The sequence below is a fragment of the Crocodylus siamensis genome, chromosome 8, assembly GCF_052110815.1.
Source record: "Crocodylus siamensis isolate JL-2025a chromosome 8, ASM5211081v1, whole genome shotgun sequence".
NCBI classification, from domain to species: domain Eukaryota; kingdom Metazoa; phylum Chordata; order Crocodylia; family Crocodylidae; genus Crocodylus; species Crocodylus siamensis.
Genome location: NC_143402.1, coordinates 70,288,533 through 70,310,273, shown reverse-complemented (window position 1 = coordinate 70,310,273; position 21,741 = coordinate 70,288,533).

The following is a 21,741-nucleotide window of genomic DNA, read 5'->3' as shown; positions in this document are numbered from 1 at the left end:
CACCCATACCCAAGCCTTTAAAAGCATGGAAGTGTTCCATTACAGTATTCTTAAGAATAACTCCAACACACTGGATCCTTGGGTTGAACAGCTGGAGAAGAGAGAATTGAGAAAACTGACTGGAAATCAAAGAGACGGAAGGTGTTTCAGAGAGCATTAATAGTGACTTAGCTAGCCATGCCATTCAGAAGGAGTTGCATTCTTTCAACTGCAGAGATCATTTCTACATAAAAGCAGATGAACATTGTTAAGGGTTCTCTCTGCGAGAGAAAATGGACTGGTGACTTGCATATGACCAATGTGTGTTCATATTTAAGACCCGATCCAGGGCCTGTTCAATGGTTTCCTCTGGGCAATGAAGGAGATCCATATAACTTTGAACTCCAACCTATACAGCGGTGAATTCCCTGAAGTTCTCATCTGGGGGAAGGAGAACCCTCCCAACATCTAAATACGCTCAGATTAGTGAACTTAGACATTTGCTAATACAGCAAAAGAGTTTATCATTTTGACTACCAATAGATGATCTTCTGAAGTACCTCATTCAGAACTGGTTGGTTTGGGGATCTTCTTTTTTAATTGTTGTTAACTTGCAAACCCTGTGTAATGTGAGCTGCCTTTTCCCCCCTCCCCTTTACCTGGTGCTGCTTATGTGAGAAAGTTCAGAACAACAGGTCTTCCAGGCAATGACAGGAACAAGGAGGGAGAAAGAAGCACCCTATCAGCTGAAACAGTTTGAAGGTTTGAAGTAAAAAAAGGACTTTCACTTCTATTTGATACAAGAGCATTCCTGGCAGATGACTATGTATGAGGCAACTGTTTCAGTAGTAGCTTTCTTCTACTGGTAAATCTGTTAATTCGCCATGTTTTCTCCCCTTGGGTATTTATTTTATAGCTTAGTGATATCAGGTCACGGGTTAGTTACTAAGACCCATGGAACATCTGCCATTTGACGAATACTTAGAAATCCTCAGTCCCCAGTTTTCAACCTGAACACAAAAGCAAAGCAAAGGAAAAAGAAACTCACTTCCAAAGAAATGGCTCATAATTAAACCTTAACTTTCATAGCCTCAAGAAAATTAATGGCCTTTGCTATTCCAGTTTGGGAAGCCAGCCTCTTCTCTTCACACACACATGCACCGCCCATTAATGTTTAATATTAAACGCAAAGTTTACAGTATTCATATTCAATAATTCTTCAGCCCTGACTCTAAAAACTGCCTTCTCCAACTCATTTCCCCTTCATGGACATTTAATAATGTTTTATATATCCTTTCACACTTGGCCAATGATGGGAGGGGGCAAAAAAAATAAAATAAAATTCTAACTAGGCTCAGGCAAGTTGTCAAAGAATGATCTTCTTGTCTCATAGTTTTAAAACAAGTCTGCATTGATTAAGTTTGCATCCCTTTGATGTTGGCTTGTCAAAAATATTTTAGCAAACACAGGGGCTTAGTGACTTATACAAGGTGAAACAGCAATTTGGTGGCATGAACAAAAAGAACTCTTGCCACTAACCTACAGCAGTAAGTCTAGCAGAGCTCCCAGTGGATCAGTCAGCACTTGGCTCCAACAGCGTGAGTACTACCAAGATAGGGCAGAATAATATGATTTTGGTAATACTTCCATGGAAGGCTTGAATTTCCTCTGATCTTGGCATAAGGAGGGAGTAATTCATTAAATCCATGGGGTACACCTGCATTTAACCAATGTAAGAGGAGGCTCAAACCCACTGAGTGCAGGCACCAAAAGGAGGACTGTGCTGTTTAGGGACAACTCCCACACTAGGCTACCAAAAGTTACCAGATAAAAGGCTGCTGCGGCAAGTACTGAGGACTTGCCTTCCAGGTCACTGGTATCGTAGAGTACTGATACTGAAGAGCTAGGCAGAGATGAAGCTCAACAGAAACATTTTTCTTGTTGAGAACTGGCAACTTGTATACATTTCAGGAGCAGCGAGTGAGACGTTTGCATGAGTATAAGCAGCAGGATTTGGTAGAGCTGCAATCTTGTTAAGCATCAGCTTTCCAATTTGAAACACAGGGATGCTAAGATCACCACTCACCCCTTTCAATAAAACCTTTTTATTTAAAATGTCATTGACCCCAAAAGTTAAATAAACTCACTTTTGTGAGAAGCAAAACATTTTGCTTGACCTAAAACAACCTCAAATATTTCATTATTGAGAAGTTTTCTAAGGTGGTTCAGTTTTTAGATTGAGTTTAGGGGGAAAAAATACCCATTTGATTTAAAACACTGAAATCATTTCACTTAAGAGTGTTCAGACTCAGTACTTCCACTTTGAAGAGATGGGTTGTTGCCGGGGGGGGGAGAGGAACCGTTTGTTTTTTGACCATAACAATTAAAAAAAAATTTGATATTAATTCATTAAATGTTCTGCTTAACCCAAATCTGGATTTTACAGTGAAGTTTTCAGCGAAAAAAAAAATTCATCCAGTTCTAGACTCAGGTCTGTTAGCAAGGTCTATATTAGATTCATTAAGCACTAACTGCGAACCTGCTGCCTCTGGCTCAGGTACTGCTGAAAAGGGAAAGAAAACCAACTACACTGAGAGGGTGTGAGTTACATGTGCAGTGCTCAGTACAACAACTAGCAGCAAGGCACACATTCAGACAAATCCTTAGCTACCTGTTAAATGGCACAGCTCTGCTGAAACCCATTCAGAGTGGGCCTATGCTCTGCTTCTTTTAGAACACAGTGATGTGCTAGGGATGCTCAAAATGGGCCCTATTCGATTCGGATTTGGTCTAAATCAGGGACAGCAATTCGATTAGTTGGTTTGGATCACTGTCCCCAATTCGATTCGGCCAATTCAGGATCTGACGATTCGATGCCGATTCAGAGAATCGGCGATTTGGACACAGCCGCAGCTTTCAATGTTTTTCCTACAAACCCTGAGGTACGAGGCACAGCTCATGACTGCTGCGATGGAGCGTCCTGCAGGAGTGCGGGGAGGGCCCTCCACGTGCTCGGTGGCGAACCCAAACGTGGACCGGAAGTGCTTCTGGTCCACTTCCAGGTCTGCTGCTGAGCATGCTGGGGAGCCTCCCCACGCTTCTGTGGGACCCCCCATCTGCCCCAGCACCGCAGTGTTCATGAGCCACCGGGTACCTTGAGATATGTAGAGAAAACTTTTAAAGCTATGTCTATCTGAATCGCCGAATCTTTCCGAAACAATTCAGAGAGATTAAAGGGTCTCCTAATTTGATTCAGATTCAGCCACCAAATCGATCCAGCAGAAATTTGGCCCAAATCAGGGCCTTTGCACAACCCTAGTGCTGTGCTGTACTGTGAGTATTAGTGCAGCAGTCTGCACTTTATCTTTACTACAGCTTCAAGCCATGATAGAATTGCTTTGCCTTAAAAAATAATACTGATAATGACTTTTTTTTTTTAATTTTTTTTTTTTTTTTTTAATGCAAGCAGAGGTTCAGAATCAGCTGAGTTAAAAATTTATGAAAAGCAGCAGTGATGTAACTTGTGATGGGAGCAATTTTATTCCCATTTTGACTAATGCTAATGTTCAGAGTTTAGTTATTAAAATTAATCTGCTTCAATTATATTAAAATCAGTGACATTGTGCTCCACTGTATTGATGGATAATAGCAATAAATGCTAAGTATCCTTTTCGAGACCTGTGCCCATTGGAAGCAGGAAGCACAAATGCAGCCAAAAAAAGCATAAATAGAAAGAGGGAAAGAAATTTCATCTTTTCAATAAAAAGCAAACAAACAAGCCATGAAACATTAATAGTAAATAACATTGCAAAAGATAAACTCCACCCCCATATCATCTGCTTACTTGATACAATCGTATCCTTTACAACTGATCTCACATTCATGGGGCTACTGAAACCCTGCCAGATACAAGACTTCATCTTCCACTAAGTTCTCCAGTGCTCACCTCAGTCACAAAGCTCATCAAATTCTAGTCTGTGCTTTCTTTACATTGGTTAAATGGGAGAGAATCAGACTGCATTTTCCCACTGCTGCTCAAGGATGAGTGTCTGCAGTTGCAAAGTAAAAGCTCCTCTTCCTGGCAGCAGCTCAGCAAATGATAAAGGCCGTTTCATTATTGCTATGAAGCAATACTTGAAAAATGACTTCATTATCTTGGTAATCTTTAAAGGCCCTTGATTGATCTTATTTACAAAGGGCTCACCTGGAACTAGTTTTATTTTAGTTAAGACCAAGGAAAAATTAGTGAAAGGTCTCATGGCTAATGGCTATAAAATACTTCGATATTGCAATCAATTATGCTCTACTTCATATTTATCATGAGTGACTGTTTTTCTTTGAGTCAGCTCAGATCCCTTTATCTTCCACACGTCCCTTCCTGGCTTTTTCAATGAAATTGTTGAATAATCAGAGAGCTTCCAGTAAGATACAAAAAGGATTCAGTTGGTGCCATACCTGCACATGTCAGTAAATCCAGCCTACATGCTACACAGATCCCTTCCTATGCACAAGACCATGAAGGATTTAGTACCCGTGTGAAGCAACAGCACTCTACAGCGCTATTGCAAAAAAGGCACAGGTAGGGAAGCATAGAAAATTAGTGTTGGAAGAGACTTCAGGAAACCATCTAGTCCATCCCCCTGCTCAGAGTAAGACCATCCCCAACTAGATCATCCCAGCCAAGGCTTTTTTTTTTTTAGACGGGTCTTAAAAACTTCCAAGGATGAAGTTTCCATCACCTCTCTAGGTAACCTGTTCCAGCTTCTTCACCCATCATATACATCAGTGTCCCCCCACTGAAAAGTGGCAGATGAGCTTTAGTTCAAAGTGCCCTACTGCCTTTTTTCACTGCGAGGACACCGATACATGTGATGCTCTGGGTGCTTCTAATTAGCACTGCTCTCAGAACAGCACTAATTACAGCACCCCTCACCCCACCTCCTGGAGCACGTCTATAGAAGCTCAATAAGCCCAGTTCCCTCAACCTCTCCAAAGCCATGTGCCTCAGCCCACTGCCATTGTCATTGCTCTCTACAGGAAAATATCCACATCCTATCTATAGTGGGGGACCCAGAACTGAACACAGGACTCTAGATGTGGCCTCACCAGTGCTAAAAACAGAGCAGTGAAAAAAAATCACTTCCCTCAAATCTGTTGGCAACACTCCTACTAATGCAGTCCAGGATGCCACTAGCCTTCTTGGCAACAAGGGCACACCGTTAGCTCATATTCAGCTTCTTGTCCACTGTAACCCCCAGGGCCTTTTCTGCAGAGCTGGAGCCCAGCCAGTCAGCCCCCAGCCTGTAGTGGTGCATGGGACTGTTCTGTCCTAAGTGCAGGACTTTGAATTTCTCCTTACGCAACCTCATGAGATCTCTTTTGGTCTGATCTTCCAATTTGTCAAGGTCACTCTGAATCCTAGCCCTACCCTCCAGTGTATCTACTACTCCCCCCCAGCCTGGTGTCATCTGCAAGGAACAGAGTGCAGACAGGCCAGGAATCCAGCCTCGGATTTGCCCTTGCAACCAAACCACGTAAGAGCACAGGATGGCTACACACTCACTAAGCGACCCTTGGGGAGAATCAACTCTCCCACTGTTCCCTTCCACAATCTTGGCTGCATAGTAGAGTGGAGAGAGGTTCCTGGAGACATCCTTACAGAGACTGTAATAATTCCTGTGGCGACTTTGTTGGGAACATGTTCACAAGCATGTGAATACTAACAACCATTGTTAACTGCGTCTTTCATGGATCCGGTCAACCCAGACTAACAACCATGAGCCACTGTGCAGCACACGGGGTCACAGCTCTATTTTCACACCTGATCCAACACCAGGGGAGCATTGCTGACTGCCCGACTAATTCACCTTTTATGAGACTTATCATAGAAACGGACACAGAATTTGGCCCTTTAATCTTTCCTCTGTGTTCAATCCCAGGAGCTTTAGTTCAAAAAGGTGGAGCCCCTTAGCTCATCATGTTTAAAGATCCAAAGCTGAGTTCAAAGCCAGTAACAGACTCAAACTCTACAGTACACTCACTAGAAGGACTAATGTCCATACTGTGAAAAAGTGTGGGTTGCACGTGCATACACGGTGCAATTAACTTAAGTATGCATAGAGTGAGGAGAACATACACACAGCATCTTAAAGACAAGGCAAGATGCAATCTTTGCCCGAAGAGCTTGCACTGCCTACAGATATGATAAGAAAAAGTCTAATCTGTTTGACAAACTGTAAACTGGACCTTATGTTTACGTGCATCCACAAACGGAGACAGACTTTTCTGGTACAGCTGGAAGCTTGTCAAAAGTTCGAGGGCTCATTGTCATCTAAATGCAACTTGGGCGTCTTCGAAAAAGCAATGTGATATTTTAAATCAAAGTGGCTGATAAATATGTAACTTGTTTTTAAGCAACACTACTCCCTAGACTCAAGTGGGGGGAAATTTTGCTCTAATGCAAGCACCCCTTTGAACTGACAGCATTTAATGCTAGGGTTATCAAGTATGATAAATTATGCCAGTCTTAGAGTCCACATTTCCTTCCATATTTTCTAAAGGTGTCATGAAGAGTAAAGGACAGAAGAAGAGTTACATTTAGGGTTATGGTATTGTATTATGAGCCAATGCAGGTCTTTGCAAGTACCATCCATCTGAGTTACGGAGCCTTTCAGAAATGCTGAATGGTCAAAGGATATGGGTCAACATGATTTTTTTCTGGGAAAAAATTGCCTATGATATGCTAAGGTATGTGAAATTCAACAGCAATTATTAACCTTCACTACATTTTTAACTATTTTTGGGTCTTCTTCCTTTGGAAAGGGCAAGATTCAGTCAACAATACTTTGTCACACAAGAGACGGGCCTTTTTCAAGCAAGGAGCCATCTAATGAAAGGCTTGTAGGATGGACCGTACATTTTAATGGCCCTTGAACAAAGATTTTAGCATTGCATTTTTTTTTAAACACCGCATGAATTTTTATTAGTATATTACTTGAGACTTGTTTTGAATACCCGGGGTCACCTTCTTTATTGAAGACAGTGAAATGGCAGGGGGGGCACCAAGCAGAGTAGAATGAATAAATCAGGAATATTATAGTGTAGCTTTCAAGGACAGGAGCTACAAATAAAGTTTATTTTTGCTTTTTTTTTTTTTTTTAAACTTGTCAACACCTCTTGCACTCGTCCTGTGAGCAACATCTGTCATGCCTTGGGCTGGGTGTTTCATTTAATTTTTATAAAAGACATTACAGTTTGATGTTGAGTTTTCAATCTTAGTAATTCAAAATTTAAATGAAGTTTGCCTGAAGGACTACCAAATAAGAACTAATGACAACTTAATTACAGCTGTAATTAAACATCCTCATTCTTATCACACAAAATGAAGCCCCACTGAATTCCTTGACTTAGCTGGTGTCAGTCTCACAAACACCACGGCTTGACCCTAGAGCTTAACGTCTCACAATGCATTACGTCTTTGTTCAAAAGAAACCCAGCCATACCACCACACCCCACTTCAAGAGAGGTAGTAAAGTCCTGGTCCCTTATGCCCAGGTATTTAAAGTTCAAAACAGAGTGCTCCCAAAGTCCCCCGACTTAAGTGAGAGTTAAGGTACATATGTAGGCAACTTTCTTTGGGTCTATGGGATCTCTTTGATTAGACCGAATAGTTGGAAAAAAGTTCTCAGCAAGCCAATGGGCTTTTTCTAACTACTCAGGTGGTCTAATGAAAAAGAGATCCCATCGACCCAAAGAACTTTGCCTGCCGATGTCCTTAGACCAACACGGCTACAACCAAAAACCCAGTCAAGGTACATAGCGCCTTTTGGATTCATGTCTTAAGACAGATATACAAGAACGACTAAGATCCCCAGGAGAGACATACCCATGCTTGAAATTCATTCATAAATTAGAACACCGCCGCAGCCAAATGGTTTCAAAGGGCATTACACTTCCCGAGCCAGACTCTGCAACGTTTTGGGTAGCCAATAGGGAGCTGTCGGCACTCACTACCTCTCAGGGTCGGAAAAAAAACCCACACGGAAAAAGTTTGGCCTTTTAAATAATAACCCAGAGCTGTTTGCTAGCCATATACCATCACCCAGCTGTCTCCTTGACAACTGAGCTGGACTGCTTTTGAATGCAACTGTGGATTGCCTGTTTTTAACCCTCATGAATTAAATAAAAGGGTATGGAAGAAACCCATAACATTTCCCGCCCATCTTTCTGCAGGTGTGTACAAAAGCAGATGCTTTGGTGCTGAAACATTTAAAAAAAAAAAAAGTAAGTGTTTTTAACTCTTGTATTGAATTTTTACAGTAATAATTTCAGCATATGTACTCTCCAAGAAGGGTGAAACAACAACATATTACTGCAGAATGACCAAAGCGAGAGCAAAAATTCTTGACGGTAGCAAAACATTATTAATAAATTCTATTTCTCATCTAGATGGGATATAGAGATAGCATTTTACAGACCTAAAAGCAAGAATACCTGCAAGAATATCATCATACATATAGCAGTGTGTGTATATACTGTATACCTACATACAAGTGTATGTACTTACGAGGGGGTTTTAGCAGCATAAAGTTTGGCGGACGATGGAAGATGTACAAAAAATTAAATGCACAGAGGAAGTTGGAAAAAAGTTGCAATGAATTCGTTTGTCTCATCACTATGTAGCATTATAGACATGTAGCTCCCCAGTCATCAGCAAAAGTGCAACCTTGCACATTGTTCAGGGATTGTTTCTTATTGTATCCGATTCAAATTTTCTGGTACTGCACTGGGATAAGGCTCAGGGGTTACACGTTCACATAGCATGGAAGGAGAGTAACCCATCCCCAATAAACTATCACCGACAATAAACACCGCCTAAAACAAATTTTCCTGTAGGTTGTTTGCATCATACTAATCAAGGTAACAGATTGTACTCCGATGTAGATTCCTATGAGATAACATTAAATAAAAGTTTAAAAGCTTAGCTATTAAATATTGGGGGAGGGAGGTATTAAGGAGTACTTACTAGTTACTACACAACCCTTTTGCTGACAACCTGAAGGATTTGTCTATATAAGAAAATCTATTTGCAAATTTGCAATAATATCTAAATGCTAACCATGAGCCTCATCTTCTCCCATGCCATTTTTAAACCAGAAACACTCAACTGATTCCAACAGATTTATTTTAAAATTTATTCTTAAAATTTACACTACTCTTAGTGCAAAGAGAATAAGGCCCAGCTGATTTCTTGAAAAATATTTCATTTACAGCTGTAGTCTAGCAAGAGGATAAGTTTTTTTCTAATTACGACAGACATTATTATGGCAGTGAGTAAAATGGGTTCTTTTACTCTGGCTGTGTTAATATCTCCTTTGGCTTAGGCTACAAATTTCAACACACAGAACACCAAAGGACAGGCAATTAAAATGCATAGCTGTACAGAGATCTGCAGTCTCTGAACAGCATAACTGTATTTCTAAAATGTCACATTTGGGTTTTTATCAACAGGAACATATCACTATTTTTCAGCTATGAATGACACACTACAAAACCATGCAACAGAAAATAGACTTCAGTGCATGCATAAAACGGAAGTGCAAAAGGCACTGCTTGTCACAAATCTTTCGAGGAGAAGAACATGTTTACAGTTGTTTTAAAATATACCATATTTTCTTGCATAAAACATGCCCGGGAATAAAATATGCACTTTGTTTTTGAAAGGCAGAAGGTAACATGGGGGAAAAAAAAATGTTCATTGTGGTAACTGAGTAGCAACAGGTCAGGAATTGAGTGTCTTCATTGTCCTGCTCCCTGCGAGTCCCATGCAAATTTTACTTTCACTTTTGCATGGTAAACCAGAAGACGCTCTTACCAGATTTCTCACCTGTGATTTGCACTGCAATTTCCAGGGTAAGGGTGTGGTTTTTGTCTGAGAAGATACACTCCCTCTCACCTATTTAAATCATTTGGGGTCACGTCCAAGAAGTTTAAGCATCCCTAGTAGACAAGGCAATTAGACACTAGTTCATCTTACCAAAAATCTCTAGCACTGGGAGTCTTAAAAAAGGTTGGACTTAGACCCAAAACAGATTTTTTAAAAGGGAGCTACAGCATACTTCAACTTTGTTTCCTTTCTACTGTTACAGTCTTCCTTCCTGGCTCTGAAAAGTTTTGCATAGCAATAGTTTACCCTATCTTGGCACTAGAACAAAAAAACCTAAATTTAAAAGAGGTGATATAACAACATATTTTATATTGTATCATTATAATATTATTTTACATTGTATAATAATTTTCATAGATGTTAGGGGCTGGAAGGGACCTTAGAAGATCATCAGATCCAGCCCCCCTGCACTTGGTCAGGAAAAAGACTGCTGGGGTCATCTGACCCCAGCAAGGTGGGTATCAAGATGATTTTTGAAGCTCATCGGGGGGGGGGGGGGGGCGGGGGTCTGCTCCAGAACCTCAGCACTTGAATTTTAAAGAAGAATTTTTTCCTTATGTCCAATCTGAAGCCATCTTCAACCAGTTGGTGCCCATTGCTTAAAACTTACTTTAAATTATTTTTAATTTCTATTTACATTATTTTATTTTAGGTCAGGGCTGAATAATCTTTAAAGAAACTGTTTGATTTAATTTATAGCAACAGCCCTGATCTAATACAAAATAACAATTTAAAATATTTTAAATAGTATAAAAATAAGTTAAAATAACATTAAAATGGACACACAGATTTAGATTCCCTGTACCTTAGGTCTCCTTCCATAAAACAATGATACTTGCCTACTCTACAGAAGGATGTACACCATGAAAGCGGCCATATGCCATGATAATTAGTCACTGGAACAGTTTAGGGGCCAGATAAGCATCTACAACTTACAGATATAAAACTTCATTAGTGAATGATAGGTGCCTATGCAGACAAATATAGTTAATGGGAGTTTGTCCACATAAGGACTCTGACCCCCTCCACATTCAAAAGACCTATAAAACTTAGAGACCTCCTCAAATTGTGATTTTGTGAAATCAGGCAATGCCTGGGACATCCGCCAAAAAACCCTTACTGAAAATAAAATACTGAGAGGAGGAAAAAAAAAAAAAAGAGGGGGGGCGCTGCTCACAGAAAGGGGAGCCCAAGTTGACTGTTACTTTTGTCCCTCAACACCAATTGGCTGCAAGGGCTGCCTATGGTACAGCTCCACCTCTCTCTACCAGTAGGCAGTGGACAGCCCTTGGCCAATCAGTGGTGAGGAGCAGGGCCATATGGACAGACAGCCCTCAACCAATTAGTGATGAGGGGCAGGCCTACAGGGCCCCACAGCCAGGGGCATGGGTGGGGCCACCAAGATAAGCCCACAAAAATGGCAGCTGGGCCTTATGATCTTCCCATGAAATCAGCCGGCCATCTCCTCAAGTTGGGCAGACCCCTACTTATGACAGCTTAGATCAGGGTTTGAATTATGGGGGAGCTCAGGGGGGCTCATCCCCCCCATAAGAGACAAGAGCCCCCAGCCCACCCCATGCCTTTCTAAGCAGCTCAGGTGGTGGCAAGCGTGGCTCCTTCTGACTTCCAGCTGCCATCACCACTGCCCCCTCCCCGCCCCCCCCAGAATTGGAATGGGATTCAAACCCTGGCTTAAATCAAAACAGGGATCTGCCCTGGAAGGCCTTAAAAGACAGGCTTCTAAAATATCTTGGAACAAGAAAAAAATCTTACGTGGAAAAAGAATAATTTCCTACAGTAATTACGAAGTAAGGAATTGTATTTAAAAAGTTCAGTTATTGGAAAATCATGAAAGATGATATGGGGTATGTTGCATGTCAATGGCACAATGATTCTGTTATGATTTCCTATGCTATTAAATGTACATTTAACATGCACCTAATTTTCCTCCCTGTTAAATGTTAGAGGGAAAAAAAAAAAAAAAACAACTTATGATAAACCTCCTGTCAAGCCCTGCAAAGTAGGATTACTGAACATGCTATTTATTTTTGCTGCAAAAACATAACAATTTATGGCTTACACAGACACATCATCAGTAAAATGTTCTGTCATCCTTCATGGCAGGCATCTCATACAGAAATGCTTAACATGAAAGGAAAAAAAAAATATATATAACCAAGATCTGGGATAAGGCTGCATGCCAGGGTCTGTGCTCTATTTGCATCATTTTAAGGTTTTACACCTCCAGTTATAGAAGTCATGTCATTCAATAGCTCCAGTCAGATACCAGGAAAGAGCTGGTGAAAAATTAGGCGTAGGTTGTGCCCAGCCATAAAGGACATTGTCTCATCAACACATTACTAGAATTCCTGAAAACAAAATCCAGGGCTTCCACCACTTAGCTCCTTTGCAGCCTAACTCTAGGCCAATGGAGGTGTGTTAAATCGGTCATTTGGCCCTAATTTATAAACTGAGTATCTATGGGATCGGGCATAATGTGTTACTAAAATATAACAAGCTAATCATTACGTCTGAGCTCACCACTTTCGTCACCAACCCCTATAACCTGTACTAGCCCATGGCGCTTTCTGATGCCATCTGTAAAATGGAGTTAAATAAGTTAAATAATAATTTAGCTTTCTGACTAGTCCTTGTCAAGGTACACAGACTTCTTTCTAAGCAAGAACTACCATTTGAGGGTACTTTTAAGAAAATCCACATTTTTTTTTTTTTTTTTAGTGCAAGTATCCTCTCAGTCAGGCAGAGAAGGGGATACCATCAATATAGTGCATCTCATTTACCATTAAATGTAATCAACTGACAAACTCATCGCTTCACTGAAGTTAATGGAAGTTTTGCTATCGATTTCCATAGATCGGCGTTTTAAAATCAGACCCACAAAAAATAAGCATGAGAATAACTTTTTTCCAGAAGTACCTGTAGGGTCTTGTTTGGAAAACGAAACTTATGACCCTACATATGAAAAAGATCTCCCTGGGTCCTTCAGTATTCTTGACAGGTGTTTGGTAGTCTATGCAATCTCCGTCAAGGTCCCAGAGGAGAAATATACAGGCTTTTTCTTTTTAAGCACGGGTAAGTCACATAAACTGACTTCCTGGCTTACGACTTCATCAGTAGCCAAGTACAAAAAACACTCAGTCCAAGAGGGGGATGGCAGCATGTCATGGTAAATCCTTCCAGTTCCATTCATCATGAGGATAAGCAAAGGAGTTGGGCTTCTAATGCTATCATTGCAGTGCCTTTATGTAAGCCCCGACCTCATTTAACAAAATGAAGCGAGTTTATTTTACGTCAAAAAAATTCTGGCTGCAAATTTCAGAAGATGACACGTGATAGTAATAAGGGCTGCCATCTGAAATGAAAAACTAAACAAAACAAAACAGTGCTTTTCTGGATGAGGCATCTTAATTTGATAAACTAATAAGTTTTGGTATGTTTTGGCATTTGACACTAAGTGGGGGTTTTTTGCACAACTTTTTCTGGAATAAGTAAAGTTTGTTTAAAATGAAAGTGTCTATGTACGAGTATCTTGCCATTTTTAGAATACATAATTACACGTAGTTTGACATAAAAATTAAATTTCCCATTGAAAGGGGGTAGGTAAAGTCTCACTCTGAGACCAAGGGGTACGTCGACTGAAACAGGCTCAGAACTGCTGATCTAGACCGTCCTATAATGGTCAGCTGACTTGTTATAGATTCATCTGACTTAGCTTCTAGCAGTTTTTTTTGCATATTCATTTTATGATGTCAATTGTACAGAAGATTGGGCTATGCAAGATTTATTTTATGTTTTCAAAATGAAAGCCTTTCAAAAGGTTTTAGTAATACTTGTCTCTCTCTAACTTGCATTCAGTCAGACCCTGGTATGACTTATTCCCACAGATGTCTTAGAGCCGTAACAATGGTATAACATTTCATCCAAACCTTACATAGTTGCTTCGTAAAAAGTCTGCCTTCCATTCCTGTTCAGTAGGAATTATGGAGCTCAGGTAGGCTTGCATGCAAAATGTCATCCCCACTTCTTTATTTGTTTTTAAGTGTGTTTTAATTAAACAGTAAGGTGTGAAAAATGTCAAAACCACCTTGCTGTAAATCCCCATTTGCAGCTGTGATTAAACTGACAACTATTTATTTATTTAAAATTTAATCATCAGCACAACCTCCAGAGAGTTGCTGCAGGAGGCAACGCACAGGGTACGTGCTAAATATGAATGCAGCCCCTTTCAGATTTCTCACAGATTTTGTTAACCATCTTCCTGCTATCTATGAACAACAAAAAAAGAGCAACGGTTAAGAGGCATGGCAACCAGTGGTCGCAACAAGCTGCATCTCACCTGCTTTTCAGCGCTTGGAGAACAAGATGGCAGCAGAAACTAAACTTAAGTGGCGATGTTATTACATTTCTGGCTCCCACAAGGACACACAACAAATAAAACACACTGATGCATGCTTGTCTGTAACAAGAGCTGTAAAAGATTGGAACTGGCCCATTGACCAGCACTAGACTAAATCCAATTTAAGTGGGATGGCAGTGTTAACTAACTCACCACTTAAGAAGGAAAAAAAAAAAAATTAAAACTGGAGACTCTTTTAGTGTTATAAATGGCTAGAGTTTGATGGAGTGCTTCAGTTCCAATAAAGTGTTAGCTGGGACAAAAGAAAAAAACCAAGTGTTTGAGTTGCATAAGCAATGTGACAAGGAAGTAGGAATGTAGGAAGGAAATGAAGATCGAGCATGTATGGCCAGTGTTACATGCCACCTTGTGGTAGCAGGATGGCCCCATTTGTAGCCCTCCCTCTTTGGTGAGGCACCCAACTAGGTCCCCTCCTGGAACAGACCATTATTTTCCAGTCCCACTCACCACACTGCCAAGAGTTAATATACCACCAGAATCAAGTGGCTCAGATCCTCTCATATTTTCTCTAGACCAAAACAGATTTTGTACCCTTGATACAGACACCCTAAGATTATCTAGTGCAATAACATTTTTACAATAACTGTGTAATAATTCAGTCCTAAATTACTATAGAACCCTAGATAATATTAGCTCTATCCCAAATAAGTCTATCATAATTAATGTCACTGCCATGAATGCCAAAGGCATTAATAGTGATTAGCTGCTGATTGTTTTGCCTATCATGTTCATTTTGTTAACACGGAAAAACAACTTGCCTTATTAAAGCATGTTTTTGAGTCTCTAGCATCAGTCTGTAAATCAATATATTGTATTTTCTTAGGATCAAGGAGCCCATGAATAGCACTGAGCCATTCTCATACAAGCAAACTGAGTGTAAATACGTTATTGAAGTAGCCTATCAATTAAAAAGATGAAGAGGCTCTATATTAACCCCCAGATTTAATACCTTTAACTTGCCTATAATCCTAACAAACAAAGTGGATGATGATATCTCCATTTAACTGAGTGCCATCCTCTGGCTCTTATAATTCTCCTCCCACAAATAAAACAAACATACATAGAAATGGATCGAATAAAGTGGTTAATTTTCAGATACAAACTTTGAAAGTCAATGGAACTTCTGCTGGTGAATTAGGTGCTTTTGAAAATGTGTGCCCTGAACTATTCAGATCAATTAAGCTCTCTTGCTACACATTAGAGAGATCACTTTGCCTATGGCAGGTGTAACGTTGCAGGTGTTCATTCCTGTAGGAATAATGAAAATTGAAAGGTGACCGCAGTATTTATGATTAAAACCAGCCCTGTGATATACTGGAAAGTTGTAGGTAGAAGGTGGAATAAGCTTTCTTCCTACTTCCATTAGAGAAGGATGCTTCCCTAGGTTGACAGGAAGAGACATGCCTCTTGCATCATTTCTTCCTGTCAAGAGTCCTGTCCATTTTCCTGCCTAACAGGACCATATGCTGGCATGAATTTTCAAAACTTCACATTTTATTCTCTGCTCTACATGTGTAGCTAGAAACTGGCCCCACTGACAAGTAAGGTGAGCAAGTAAGTTCTTCCTTATTTTCCCAATAGCAAACTGAAGCCCGTTGTCCTGCAGGTTTGATCCTGCAGGACAACACTTGGGGCACGCCTCTGCAAACAAGGGCATCCCAGGCTTCCCCACTTGCCGAAGCATGCCCAGGGAAACCAGATCAGGCCCCTAATGCACCCGGACCACATGCCTGCCTGTGTTCCCCCATTTCCTGACATGTGTCCCAGTACTGATTCAGGTTATGCTTCTGCAAACGGAAGAAATTCTTGGTTTCCTCATCTGCAGATCCCCTGCAGGAAAAATGTCTGGAGCACACAGAAGAAACTTTATTTCATCTTCTACCTACAACTTTCCAACAGGTTATAGGGCTGGTTGTCAAGCTTGTCAAATAAGGTAGACTATGCAACTTAATTCTCAAGTCATCATAAATTAAAACCTATGGATATGACAAAAAGCCATATTTTAACAGTGAGAGATGTGTCCTAAAAAGAAGACAGGCAGCAGAAAGGCAATTTCATAGACATTAGGGCTGGACATTAGGGACCTCACGAGATAGAGTCCAGCCCCCCTGCCCCAGGGGCAGGTAGTCAGCTAGGGTCAGAGGATCCCAGCAAGGTAGACATCCAAATGTTTCTTGAAAGTGTACAGAGCAGGTGCTTGCACCACCTCCAGCAGCAGTCTGTTCCAGGTCTTGGGGGCTCAGACAGTAAAGAAGTTTTTCCTTATGTCCAGCCTGAAATGGTCTTGGAGGAGTTTGTGACCGTCGGATCTTGTCATCCCTTGGGGCGCTCTGGTGAACAGACATTCCCCCAGATCCTGATGTACACCCCAAAATACTTACAGGCAGCCACTAGGTCACCCTGAGCCTGCGCTTCTCCAGGCTGAAGAGTCCCATGGCTTTCAGCCTCTCTTCATAAGGCCTGTTTTCCTGCCCTCTGATCATGCATGCGGCTCTCCTCTGGACTCTCTCAAGCTTCTCCACATGCTTTTTTAAATTGCGAGGCCCAGACTGGATGCAGTACACCAGCTGCAGCCTCACCAAGGCCGAGTACAGGGGGAGGATGACATCCTGATCCTTTGGCAAACATCATGGCAGAAACAGATTCTGGCAGGGAGTTGACTTGGTGTCCAGCAAGATCAGAGTTGTTGTAATTGCACACTCAAACTGCTTTCTAAGGGGAAGAGAAAAACTAAGAACAAAAAACAGCCCCTAACCCTTTCCCCTCCCCCAGAACATACAAACACAAAACCTCCAAGCTTATGCAGCTATTGTAAAGAAGCATCTATCTAGCAGTTATGTGGGGTTTTAAGAAGCTTCGGCCATGCCAATCTGGCATGCATCATATTGTACATGATAACCACTCAACTTTAAATTTTGCCACAGCAAAGAAACGGTTCCAATACCATGTTGCTAAAATAGAGCACAGCCCTCCAGGATTATTATATGCAAAAAAACCAACAAACACACCTCTCTCTGTCTTTGAATATAATAATCCTGGAAGATATGTACGCGTGTGCGAGTGAGAGAGAGAAGGGGAGTACAAATGCAGTTTTCTCCTGCAAAGAACTGCTTGAATTTCACTTTATCATTTGATGAGTGATCCTGCTCATTTCACTCTTAAAAAGGGGGAAGTTTCTGTATTATAAAAATAGTGCAACTGCCCTTCCACCCCTCATCCTTATTTCCCTCCCCTCCCCCACCAACGCACACTAAGCCTACAGGAGCAAGGAAATGGGAAATGATATTGGTCACAAAAGCACTGGTTTGGTATGCATGAGCCAACAAGAACTGCCCATCTCACAGTCAAATTACCTAAGAGGAAAATGAAAAACTAATGACCAAACATTAACTTCTAATGACCAAGACAAGGATTTCTTATGGCGAGATCTTTTATTAGACCAACAATGTAGTCTGGATGAAGTTAGACAAGCTTTTGAATGCAACGTTCTTCATCAGGTCTCTGATCATAGGAAGCCTGGCCCATCATAGTGGAAAAGTGGCACAGCATAGTGTCATTACTTTTAACGACAGGCAGCCAGCACAGACAGAACACATGCCCAGCGCTTGAAAGAAATCAGATGTCAAGTCACCGGGACCAAAACCTTTTTTCCCCAGTTCAGGGAGAGAAGTGGAGACCTGAATGTTTGAGGCTTGAGAAGCAGCGCAGACAAGCATGCAAAGCTTTGGTTTTCCAACCTAACCAAAAGAATTGTTAATGGTGCAGTCTAGCCGATTAGTAAAAGCGTTCTGTGCAAAAGTCTCTAACTTTACTACACAAGGTGAAGCTCTTTCGACTTGCTGAAGGAACCGTAGCTTGAGCACTGCCTTCTCTTAGCAGTGAAACCACCGGCTACTCTCGCAAAAAGTTTAGGTTTAAAGGCCAGAGTGAAAATAGATACTCTTAAAGGCTAATCAGACACACAATAATCTGTCAATCTCCGGACGGGAGAAAAGCAGGGAAAACACAAAACAACACAAAACACTGAACCAGAAGCTGCAGACAAAAGCATGGAATCAGCCTTTCCAGTAGATCTGCTATGCAATTTCTATCTATGGGGAGTCCTGTAATGTTGGGAGCCTGATAGCCAGAGATATTACAGCTCAGTAGCCTTACCTATGAAAAGGGTACAATCTGTAGGATAAATATCTATTCAAATGCAAGCACATTTAACACAAAGGGCGGGGGGAAGGAAGGAACCAGGAAGACATCCTTGCTCAATATATTAATAAATGAACGTTTTATAGAATACAGCATAAACGGATATAGTTCCATGAAGAGGTTTTGCAATAGGGAACAAGCTGCTCTACAAAACTTTTCATCACTGTGCTGCTAGGGGTCATTAACACAGAAGCCTCAGGCTAGTGCATTAGTTTCCCCAGCTGTCTAGAACTGAAACGTACAAAAATAAGCTTTTCATTGGACATTTTTAATGGTTAAAATTCTGCAATGGGCACATTTCTTATTTTTATTATTATTCCAGCAGATTACCCCAGGATTGTTATATCACCTGCATTCTGAAAGGCTGCCTGCATGTCTGACAAGGGATGATGCTGAACTATTTCTCTGACAGGATTCAAGCTAGGAATTCACCAAGTGGAATAAACCATAAGCTCTCACTTACCCACAGTGCTATCTATGCACATCCATAGCGACTGAACTACAACAAATAATTAAAACAACTCCACCAGGCCACTAGCTCCTAGATTTTTACTCTCTTTACGAAGCTCTAACTAACGTCACTGACCCATAGGAATAGGTTACACAGACCTGCTGTATAGAGGCACTTCCTCTTTCTATTTATATACTAATTTCAGGTCACCCTACACCAACAACTACTCCGTTTCCTGTTTTTTTCCTAGCGTTCAAGAGTTATAAATAGCTTTTAAGTCATCCTCTTAAAAAGAAGACAGCCAGAGATGTTTCTTGCTTCCTCGTACCATGTATGGAATTTTTTGCCCCATAAGTGTAAATTACACTTGAGAGATTCAGAACTGACAGCATTCAAATCCTGTCTCTGGATGATTTATTTAAGCTAGGTACAGACAGTCAGAAAGCTTGAGGCTGAATCAATTCAATCTTCATAGGTTCGTCTAAGCTACATAGATCAAACCAATAAGCAAATGAACAGACTTTCGCTTTTGACTTTGAAAATGCAGCCACATGCCTGGAGTGGCCCAAGTCAGTAGCCGGGGGGGGGCGGGGTGCTAGAGCATGCCTCCTTGCTCAGCTGGAGCAAGCAGCTTGGGCCAAGGCTAGCCCACCACCCTATGAGGGAGGGCCTACGGAGGAGGTGCAAAGCATCCTGGGATGCTGGGGGACTGCAAGTTAACTTGAATATGAAGGGGATCTAGGGCAGAAGTTCATAAACTGATTTAACCTAAATCAGTTCAGGCTGATACCACATCCATCCAGGTTTATCTTAAACCGGTTTTGGACATTTTGAGAGCAGCCTATGGGCACTGAACTTCTGTTGTGTTACAGATTTGAATCAGTCACTTATACTGGTTTACGTATAATTTCTATCCCTAGCCTTCAAGTCTGGTACCTTGAGGCTTCTGAGAGAAATAAGTTATATGGACCACTTGCAAGAGAAGATTACCTAGTTTTTCAAAGGACTGACTTAGCGTTTGCCTTGCTCCCTGGAAGATTTACAGGTATTAGAACTTAACTGTAACATCATTAGTCAGGGAACAACTAATTTTTAGAAGTTTATAACAGTTAATCATTATTTTCCTCTCCCTCTAAGGCCTATCTGGTTGGACTCATAAATCATGCTACCAAGACAATCTCACTTCGTAGATGAAAAGATGGGTCAATGTGGAATTTAACGAGGGTCCACATTGACTTTAGTGGGGGGTTTGCTCAAGTAAGGACTGCTGGATTCCTTATACCCTGTAGCATAGATTTCAGTGAATTAAATTCACTATTAATAGAACTAACCTATTTTACATTCCAAGTATTACATCTACACATATATTTTTTATAATTGAATAAATAGAAGGGAGCTGGAAGAAACTTTAGAATGAGACGCATTTAATAAATAGCTGCCAGCACTAATGTGAAAAAAGTCTTCCCAGCATGATACCGAACAAGTACTGAAGAATGGGAGACTACGGAAGTCAGTCATTTAGTTAAGTGGTTTCCTATTAAAATATTACATTCCCTTATTGTTCTCATTTATTTAACAAAAAGTGTTTCATAACATTTGAAGATGGCAAAAGAGGTTTGTAGAGAGAACTAAGGGTTAAAACTTCATTTGGTGGGTGAAAGGGGAGAGGAAATTTACTTTGTGGAAGAGAATTGCTGTTTGGTATGAACTTCAGCATCCTTTCCAGTAGCTGCACAGAGAACGAACAGAAAGAGCATCTATACACATGTCCGACGCATGTTAATTAGCATGCGCCAGAGCAAACTTGATTAATCAAGTCTAATTAGCACACTCCGGCAGCCTCTGCATCTCACACATTCAGTGTCCCTGCACTTCAAAAAAATGACAAAGGCGAGCACTTTAACTAAAGCTCATCAAACGAGCTTTAGTTAAAGTGCCCTCGCCACCATTTTGAAGTGCCAGATGCTGAATCCATAAGACGCTGCAGGCATTTTAATTACAGTGGCTCCCGAGGGCTGCTCCAATTAATGCACCCACACCAGAGCACATGTGAAGACACCCAAAGATGTTTTGGTGGGTCTATTCCTTGGTGGCTACCCATGAGAAACCACAAGTGTGCAGATCTTCAATTCTTTTCTTGCAGAGTAAAAGTGGCTGCTCCAGTAAAAAAAAAGCTGGGAAGAACCAGGGTTAAAAAAAAAAAAAAAAAAAAATCACTCTCAGGAGTTCTCTCAAACAGCAAAGAGCTCTGCATGGTCTCTCCTAAAAGAAGCCCCAGCACAGTTCTCCAGTGTTGCAGAGTGCTTTGCCTCCCTCCCACCCTCTGCACCAGCTGATCCCCAGGGAACAGTGCATCGCTCGCTAAACTCTCGCTACTCCAGCTCAGCAGGGAGCAGAACCCTCCCCTTTCACAATTCCACATTGTGCTGCAGGAAGAGACAGGCTGACTGACCTATGTGATTAGCCAATCAGGGTTGCCCCATGCACTGTTGCTATTCTGTCTCCAGGCAGACTGAGGGAGTTTGCAGACAATGTTGAGATGTGTCCACAGGGATCCCCTGGCTGCACAGTGTCAGCACTGCAAGCTCTCTGCTCTTCAGGGGTTTGGCATGCGAATGCCTGTTCAATTGCCTCCGGCTAAACTTTTCTACTGGGAAAACAAACCTGGGAGAACTCCGCCAGATTTTTTGAACGCGTGCAAGCAGCCAATGTTTTTCATGAGCACAG